This window comes from Rousettus aegyptiacus, unplaced genomic scaffold (genome assembly GCF_014176215.1).
Source record: "Rousettus aegyptiacus isolate mRouAeg1 unplaced genomic scaffold, mRouAeg1.p scaffold_m13_p_11, whole genome shotgun sequence".
NCBI lineage: Eukaryota > Metazoa > Chordata > Mammalia > Chiroptera > Pteropodidae > Rousettus > Rousettus aegyptiacus.
This window is the reverse complement of record NW_023416286.1, coordinates 44450303-44460147: the sequence shown is the minus strand read 5'-3', so window position 1 is coordinate 44460147 and position 9845 is coordinate 44450303. Positions and strand designations below refer to the sequence as shown.

Below are 9845 nucleotides of genomic sequence, written 5' to 3'. Positions count from 1 at the left end.
GAACTGCGGATGCTTGGAGGGACAGATCTGGACAATCTGTGTGGCCCCAGCTCTGGTTGGGGTTTGTGATTTGACAGGTTTAGCTGCTCCACATCACAGCTCTGAGCTGCGCAGCTCTAAATGTGCCCGCTGCAGGTCTGGGGTCCATGGGCTGCAGGGTGGGGAAAATGTTTGGAGAGATACATTATGTGCTTAGCTGGGGAGGGTTGGAGGAGCAGGTAGTGTGTATGTTGGGGGAATGGGGAGGTAATCAAGGAGCAGGATACAGCCCTTAATCTCAGCTAGTCTTTACTCCACTGGGGGAGACAGGATTAACTCACAGAAAATGACATCAAGAACATGTAACTAAAGGCTGGAAGCCCAGTTGTTCCCGAAGAGGGAGACGAAAGAGGAGAAACCAATGCAGGTGTACAGAGAGGGGAGGTGAGCCCAGAGGCAGGGCTGCATGGAGGAGAGCAGCTGGGACCTGCACCGTTGGCAGGTGTGTGTGTGTGTGTGCGTGTGCGTGTGCGTGTGTGTGTGTGTGTGAAGCGGCACCCTAAAAAAAAACAAACAATAATGTTTGACGAACTCCACCCTGTCACCTGATCTTTTTCAAATATGTTTTCTTCCTGGCTTTCAGGAGGTCTTTAAAGAGTCTTTAAAGACTGTCACGTCACCTTAAAAGTGAGGACTTTGAAGGATGTGTTCAGGGGGAGCAACTGCCCTCTGTGGCCCCTTTTGGTGACGGGTTACTGAGCAACCTTGGAGCACAGATGAGATTTGCCTAGATGGGAGTGATTTGGGAAGGGGATAAGGTGGAAGGTATTCTAGGCCAGAGCACCTGAGGTTGGTTTGTTTGCTTGTTTTTAATTGAATAAAATTTGCAGAGATTTGGTCTTCATGAGTCACTGATAATGAGGCCTCCATCGCCAGAGGTGGGGCACAGGCAGACGGTGGTGTGGAAACAGAGAGCAGCCTCCACAGGCAGCTGCAGTTTTTTCTCTTACCTGAAGCCTCTTCTCCTTTCTCCCTCCCATCCTCCCTTTCCTCTTCTTCTCTCATTTAGATCTCCTTCTGTCTGCTTTCTTTACTTCTTTCTGCTTTCTCTTTAAAATCTCTGTCTTGGCCAAGTCTTTGACTCAGGGAAAAATAAAGTTCAGATTGTAAAAGTTAGCCAAGCTTTCATCATTATTTTGTCAATGGTGCTTCCTTTAGGAAAAAATACCAGCACCCAGCATTTGGGAGGAAATTTCAGGCTGTCTTGTGCAGGTTTTCCACATGGCAGGTTATCATGAGGGTGCCCTGAACTTGCTCTCTTGGATTAAGACAAGTCATTTCTCTCCATAGGGACTCTTGTCTTAAAGTCCACTGAATGTCAGGTCCTGGAGTCCATGGCAAGGATGGGAAGAGGGGCAGTTCTCGCTTTATAAAGAGGCTATTTGGGCTATTAGATCTCGGTAGGTCCAGTCATACCTGATTTGCTTGGGACACAGTACTGTTTAAAGAAAACTGTAGGTGATTTTTTTTGTTTTTTACAACACAAAAAAGTATTATCCCCTCATTAGGCTGTTGTGTAAATGTGGATTCTGAGCATCCCTAAAGTTGGACATGTCTGTATAGTCTAAATTCTAGAATGAGTGTGCAAGGTACTGGGCACCTGGCACTCCCTCGCTAAGTGAGGACCTAATATATGCTTGAGGGCAGGTGTTTTTGATCTACAAGGACCAAACGATATTCTAAGCCCAGAGTTATCTGCCAGGAATTGACTGAACCCCTTATTACGGCACAGACTTTTTCTCTCCTTAGGAGGTCAGCCTGATGCGATGTAAAGAAGAGAGAACCAGCATGTGAGTTCAATTCTGGCCTTCCCCTGGTGCCTGCTGAGTAAGCTCAGGCAAGCTTATCAGCTCCCAAGCCTCTCTTACCTCATTTATAACATGGAGTGAGGACCTCATTAGAAATGTTGTAAAGTTAATGCTGAAGTTTTGACTCAGATGTGAATCTTAGATGCCAAAAATGAGTGTGAGAACATATCAACTGGAAGAAATCATTGAAGTAGCAACTCCAGAATTTGTTCCCCTCCCTCATGACAGGAATGTGAAAGGTCAAGAGTATGAGAGTGGAGAAAGGCCTTTGGGAGGGGTCATGCTGCCGCCATTCCTGTGAGCCCCACTCCACCCCAAGAGGCTTCAGGAGTTTCACCCTGCCCCTTGAAAAGTCAGAGGAGATTCCTCCTTCACTTAAGATGAGAGAGACAGAGGAGCATGAGAGAGAGAGAGAACTTCTTTAACAAGACAACTTGCAGAGCTTGAAAGTATTCCCTGCAGTTGGGGAGGTTCATACCTGGGGACTTGACTTGCAGCTAGAAACATTGAGTGGTCTGGGGCAGGATGGAAGAGAAGAGGCTGAGTTGAAAAAGAATGATCTACGCCAAAAATGAAGCAAGGGGCATGTAACTTTTCCTATGGATGATGTGTGAGTCATGAGGACTTCCTAGGTGTGGCATGGACAGCCGCAGAAGGATGACCTTGGTGGCCAGAGCAGATCACTGAAGGAGAGCCTAGTCCACATCTGAGTAGTTACATTTGGAGGGACCCAGCTCGAGAACCCCCAAAGGACGCATGGAGATGACCATTAGAGAGCCAGTTTTCACTAACCTCTGGGCTGGAGAATGTGAATGCATTCACAGGTAAAAATAATCCTGCCCCTTACCCTCCTCCCTAGTGTCCACCTCATTCCCTTCACGGCCTGGCAGGATTCAAAACGTCAGCTAGTGAATGAGGGAGGAGACGAGCAGAGAAAGAGAACAGAAGTGACTTTACCTCTCTCCAAAAACTGGCTGCCCACTCACTATAGGCTTTATCAAGGAGAGAAAATGGGGAAAGTAGTGCAGGTTAATATCTTGGGTAGAAAACTTAATTTCTGAACTGAGAGCATGCTGTATGACTTAGAGTGAACATGGGACTATCTCTAAGGTAAAATGGAACAAAGACATGTCATCGACTTGTTGAGTTGTCATCTAAGGCAGAGGGAAAGCCTTCCTGATAAATCAACTTTAATGGGTTAGTAGGAGTCAACAATAGATGTGCTTTCTCATATTCCACTTGTCGAGCTTGTTCAGCTTACCCGTCCTACAGATACCAGGCTGTGTTTTATGCTAAGGGGCAGGCAGTGATGTGGAGTGAGGAGGACATTTAGCATCTGCTTTATCTGCAACCACAAGTTAAAGACCAGAACATAGTTCTCAGAGCGGATCTATTAGCTATTCCACTGAAGAGAAGGGTAGAGTGACTTTGTCGTGTGGGGGAAGGGGGTTGTCAACCCCTCAGGTGACTGTGGGTGGAGAGAGTACTGGTCAACACATGATGTAGCTAGCTTTTATTTGTCCTTTCTGTAGCTTTCCTCATTCCATTTTCATTGCACAAAACTTACTGAGCACCTATCACCTGTAAGGCTCTTTTTGCTGCCAGGGCTCCCAGTGTTTTAGTGCCGGACAGAACCCCTCTTAGCTAGAAAACAGGCTCTGATTAACATACACTCATACTAAGGGATCAGGAAGTCCAGTGTTGATTTTCTCAAGAATATATAACGTATATGTATAACATATATTTTATGAATATGTATGTATTATAAATATATATGTGCATACACATACACACATCATTGTAGAACAGTACGAGTTTAATCGTAAAACAATTAGATATCACAGAAAAGCATCAAAAGCAAGAAAACATCATGACAACCCGGGGGTGACCACTTAGAGTGGGCAGCTGTTGATCCTGCCTACAGAACGTCCCTTCCTTCCAGAGCCTCTGTCTCTCACTCTCCCTGTGTTTCTGGTTGGCTATCAGTCACTAGACCCTGCCCATAGCCACGGGAGTGAGTACATGATTCAATGGGCCCTAAAGATTCTTTTTCTGCCAGGATTGGAATCTTTAGTGAATATACCAGGAATAAAAGTCAGTTGTAGATGACTCATCCTGATGTCAGTATCATAATGGGACCGTTCACAACTTCGTCTCTGGGAATTCTGCAAATCTGCCCCTTGCATCTTCTAAATTGCTCTGCTGGTCAGCATGCTTTTCCTTTCAGTCTGACAAACTCACCCTGCTTAAATTGTTAAAGTGGGTCTTTAAGGCTTACAACCAAAGGCTCTGAAGCGGGTATATCACTATTACATGTTAGCCAGCGTCCTTCTCTCCTTTTGCCCACCATTTGCATTCATTGCTGGGTTATGGAAGAGAGCTTAAAGCAAAGGCTCCAGAGGCAGCAGCCTTCTTGAACAGAGGAGCACATGACGAGTGCAGCTCTGGAGCTGGAATAAACCTGAGAGGTCGTCCTGTCCTCTCCTGCCTTTGACAGCTGAGGGGGTGAGACCCACACAGAAGCGCTGCACCTGGCCCCGCGCAGCCAGCTTGCTTCACAGTGGGATTCTTGTTGCTAATCCTGGTGCTCGCTGGTGCACACAAGTTGAAGGGATCTCAGCCTGCAAGTGAGATGTGCATATTGGGCAGTTACACTTTCAAAGGAGATGACGAGATTTTGTGTTTTCTTGCTGGCTCATTTCACCAGTGAAAATACAGAAGAGGCTGGGGCTCCTAATCCATCAGGGAAGAAAGAAAAGAGTTGTTCTTTTTAAAAAAAATTTCCTTAGAGGCCAGCCGTGATGTGCGCGTGTGTGCGAGGGAGGGAGTGGGTACTTGAGAGTGAGTCTCTTTGATACCAAGGACTCAGAAATCCCATTCACACAGCCCCCTTCCAAACTCTGTGTCTCAAAAAGCCCTGGAAAGTAACTAGACTTCTTGAGGTTGTGACCACCTCACGGTCCCCCTTCCCTCCCCAGCCCCTCTGGCTGCCCAGATACCACCTTGTTCTTGCTGTGCATTAAGAAGACATTTTTAAAGGAGATTTTAGTGGCGGTTTATAAGGACTGTTTCTTTTGAGAGGGTGTGGCTGGGTTTAAGTTTAAACCGTCTGCTTTTAAATATACGAAGAAAGGAAGACTAAGTACATTTAAAATACGTGATTTATAGCCAGCAGAGCCTTGAACTGCACAGGGCAAGAAGACAGAAATACCCTTTCTATCCAGAGGCACAGAAATGGGCCCCAGCCAGGGAAGAATCAGCCCCTGTTTGAGATGAGGCCCCGAAGGGTCTTCGAGTTTCAGACATGGGTGTCTCTGGAGTGCCGTTTCCTGTCTGTAATGTAAGTTGCAAGTTCTCGGTGTGTTTTTTTGCACTCTGAAATAAACAGAGCGCCTGGATTTAATCAGTCAGCCGGTAACAGAACCGGGCTCTCAGTCCCCCCTATAAGCCCCACCCCCAGGTAAGGGCCCTGGGGCGGGAGCAGTAAGCCCATGTGGAGAGTCTTGGACAATCTGGTTCCCTGTGGACTTGTTATGAATGAATGGCTTGGAGTCGACTTTGGCCCAGGGATCTCTATGCGGTATTCATGGACCGTTCTCTAGAACCTTGTATGACCTTAAAGGGAGGGAGCTTCTGAGTTGGGGTCTGTAGCACTTGGCATGCAAAACACTAGCTTAAAGTTCCCATTGGTCAGTGGAGTATGCTTCATGAACCCCGTTTGACCTTCAGTCTAAAAACATCTGGCACTTTGAGTTGAAAAAAACAAAACAAAACATGTTTTGAGAAGAATTTGTTTTCTTTCAAATGAAAACTTTTCACTTTTGAGTTCCTGCTCCTTTGTTAGAGTCCTGTGGTGGCGTCGCAGGCTCTGACCTAGTAAAAGAGTGGCCACGCTAGGCAGCACGTGCCCAGCTCTGCTAGCGTGCGTCACTGCTGCAGGTTGGCAGATCGGCCACAGCTGGTGTTGTGGAATAACCTGTGGGTCATGCAGTATCCCAGAATGGTGTCGCTGGATTTCAGCAGAACCTTTCCCTAGTGCTTTCTCTTTATCTCTGTGTAGACAAGATGGAGAAACGTAGGCTGATCAAAAAGAGGCAATAAATTGAAGCACACTGACGGGCCAGTGTGACCCTGGAGAGAGGCCTTGAGTATTATTAGCAGTGAGCCTCACATTTTTGTCCTCGTCGCTGTCTTCTCCCAGTTTTATTATTTTGGAACAGGAGTTATTTTTCTTTTACTTTCAATTTGATAAAGGAAATCTATATATTTTTAGTTCTTTTTCCATGAATTTTTCAAGCTTGGAATGTAAGTTATAGAGAAGGCACAATAGTTTTTCTCTACTGTGCTTCTTTTCTCCTTCTCCTCCTCCTCTTTGTGCTGGCTTTCTTACAGATAGAAACTAAATGTGAAAAACCCAACAACTCTTCACTTTGGCTTTTACTTTGATACATAATTATTTATTTAGAAGGGCCTGTAAATTAGAATAAAATTCACACTTGGAGTCAATAGACTTGGTTTTGCCACCTCCAGGTCATGTGACTTTGCATACTCTAACACATTTGTTTCATCTAAACAATGGGACAGATACCTGCCCCCAGCCTCAGAGGGTTATTTTGAGGTTATAGTCTTCTGATATAGCTTGTTGTTTTATAGACACCAAGACTCAACAGGCCAAATGATTTAAAAGATGGCCAACAAAGAAAATTCAGGATTTTATTTAATTACTTTTTTTTTTTAGGTGATGCAATCCTTGGTTGACCTCACAGATTGCAAAGACCTTGTCAGTTTACAATCCCTTATTTTTTATTTTTTATGTCTACAGCACCTGGTCTTCCTAGGTGGTCTTTCATCCAAGTACTAACCAGGCCCAGCCCTGCGTAGCTTCCAAGATTGGATGGGATCGGGCTTGTTCAGTGTGGCATGGCTGTAGATGAAAATTTAGGATTTTAACACCCCGCCCAGAGCAACTCTAAATCTGCCAATGTTACTGTTCCCCAAAGAGAGAAAATATTTCCCCAGCAGTTTGGGCAAATCTGTCCTGTTGTTATTATGGGACAGCAAGTCTGCAAGCAACTCAGTAAGAAGATCAAAGGATTTGGTTCCCTAGACCAAGGAAACAATATCCCTTTTCTCCTTGATGAGTATTAATGGCTAAGATGGGAGAATAGTAGCATCTCTGTCTACGGGAATGGAGAATCCTCAGACTTTTCCATCTGCCCCCAGAGAAGTCAGAACAAGTTTAACATTAAAATAAGCAATCTGGATTTGGAGGGTGCCCTGAAGGTGTCAGAAAGAAATGACATCACTTAAGTAATTCTCCAAGCAATAATTCCTAGGGAAACCGGTCCCCATGTTTTGATTTCTTTTCTCTGGCACATGAAATCAGTGTTTCCTCACATTACATCTCAGAATTCAGATCTTTTGCAAAACAGTTTATATCAAACCACTCTCGTCTCTGCCTCTTCACTCGATTCCCTCTACTCACTCCAGGATAGACTTGGGGCATAAACACAAAGGTAGAAAGAAATTTCTGAGAAAAAGGGTGGGGGATGTTTATTGGACATGCATTCTTCTATTTCCTTTGATCATCACAACGTCCCAGGTATTATTATCACTTTGTAATTGATGAGGCTCAGAACCGGTTTTTGTCTACAGTCTCACTGCTTGGAAGTGATGGCGTTAAGATGCCGGCCTGTTTGTCAAAGGCTGAGTAGTCCCCAGAGCTTTTTAAACTTTCTCTGGACTGAGATATCTCTAATGAGAGAGGTGAGTGAGTGCACACTCTGGGGTGACCTGAGAGCCAGGGCTGTAATATTGGGGCTTCATGGGGGCCAAAGGAGAGCTATTATGAACTGAACCAATTTGATAGGGGTAATAAGCTAGTAAAAGCAAAAAAAATGCATCAGTTGGACATTTTACTACCTGTGTGTGACTTGTAACCTGAATTTCTTGTGGCTGATAGTAAAATATTATTCTATTTGGGACTGGAGGAGGGAATGTAGGAGAAAACTCCCTTTTCCCTAAACCTGTATATCAGTTGTTATCACTTTTTTTAAACCTTCCAGGGCATATATATAAATGCGATTTAGGCATTGGGTTATGATATTCGCTCCTCACCCACCTGCCAGCCATCACCACTGTTTCTGTCCCACAATGCACAGGCTCCCTTAGGGGAGTGCCCGCTGAAATCTTCGCCAAGTCCCCAGACATCGGTACTAATGAGATTAGACTACCAACACTTACTGCAGATCAATTAGCTCCCACCATAATCGACTTGTTTGTTAGAAACAGTTTTACCTGTTATAGGATGAAAACTGCACCAAAATGACAAAGTATGCCATTGGTTTTCATGATGACTACAGCTGAGATGTAGTAAACTTTGTTTTCCTCATTTGAGATACTATCTTTTTACAAAAATCAGTGTTCTGTGTATCCAAGACAGCTCGGCATCTTTGTTAGTCCTTCCTCATCCTCTTAAAACCCACCAGTGGTTTCCCATTGCTCTTAGGATATAAATCCAAGCACCTTCGGGCCCTGCGTGATCTGGCCCCTTCCTGTCTCTCCATCCCCTTTACACACCTCTCTCCCCTCCACTCTCTCAGAGACAACCATACAGCCTAATTTGGGTTCCCTGAATCCTTTCCCTGGGCTCTTGCACACCAGATTCTCTCTACCTGAATAGTTTCTCCTACCTCTTTTTACACACCCCTTTGCCTAAATCTACCTAATTCTTACTGTTTTTTTTCTTTTGGTGGGTCTCAGGTACACAGAATTGGATTAATAATAATCTTTGTTTTGTCATGCACTGTCACCATTTGTCCATGTGTGGCCCATTTTTGTATAATTTTTTTTTTTTTTAATGCCTACAGCACCTGGTATTTCTAGGTGGTCTCCCATCCAAGTACTAACCAGGCCTGACCCTGCTTAGCTTCTGAGATCAGACGGGATCCGGCTCTTTCAGGTTGGCATGGCCGTAGACTATATAACCATTTCGTATAGCCCACTATCCCAAATGAGATCCAGAGCTCTGGCAATAACCCCGTATCATGGCCCTCCCTTCAGTCTTCCTGTTTCCTTTCATCAGAGATAAATGCTATGCCAAATTCTGCATTCATTGTATCTTTTTCATGTGGTACATATTTCTAAAGAGCATATATATAAATTTGTATTTATATTTACAAATAAGACTATATATATGACTATATATAGTCATTTTATTACTTTTGCGTAATTTGTGACCTGAAGTCCTGTGGCTAATAAAAAAATAGTCTTCTCCTCTGATAAGTGAATTCAGTGTGGGCAAGGAGAGGCATCAGACCAATATATGTAGACATATGAATATGTATGTATATAGTTTTTAATTTAATTTTTAAACTTTAATTTACCAAAGAGTCTCATCTACGTGTTATCTTTTGGGGCTTCTCTTAACCTAACATTTTGTTGCTGAGATTCATCTGTATCACTGGTGAGCAAATGGCGGCTTGTGGGCCAAATCCAGCTTACTCCGTGTTTTCATATGGCCTATAAGGTTTTGAAATTTTCAAATAGCTAAAAAAAGTCAAGAAGTTTTTGTGACATATGTTCTTAAATAAACTCTTATTGGGAAACAGTCATGCCCTTTCATTTACGTATTGTCTTTGGCTGTTTTAGCACTACAAAGGCATATTTGATAGTGGGGGCACAGACTCTATGGCCCCCAAAGCCTAAAATATTTACTATTGGCTCTTTATATAAAGAACCAGTAGACCTCTAATCTCTCTCTATATATTAATATATAATAATAATACAGATTAATAATAATAATACAGATATATATATAATCTGTATTATTAAATGCCATATAATATTCCATTGTATATTCTTCCCGTTCTTCTTCATTGATGAGCTTTTAGTTATCTTAGTTGAGAATATTTATCATTAATTTCTAACCTAATTGTGTTGCATTCAGAGATCATGATCTATATGACACTCGCTTTTTGAAATTTACTAAGATTTTCT

The 9845-nt window shown here is 43.5% G+C and overlaps 2 pseudogenes; both read right to left on the bottom strand.

The window, feature by feature from the left end:
• Positions 1 to 6660: 6660 nt before the first annotated feature.
• LOC118609665 lies at positions 6661 to 6779 on the bottom strand (annotated as a pseudogene).
• Positions 6780 to 8707: 1928 nt separating this feature from the next.
• On the bottom strand, positions 8708 to 8826 carry LOC118609430 (annotated as a pseudogene).
• Positions 8827 to 9845: the final 1019 nt, after the last annotated feature.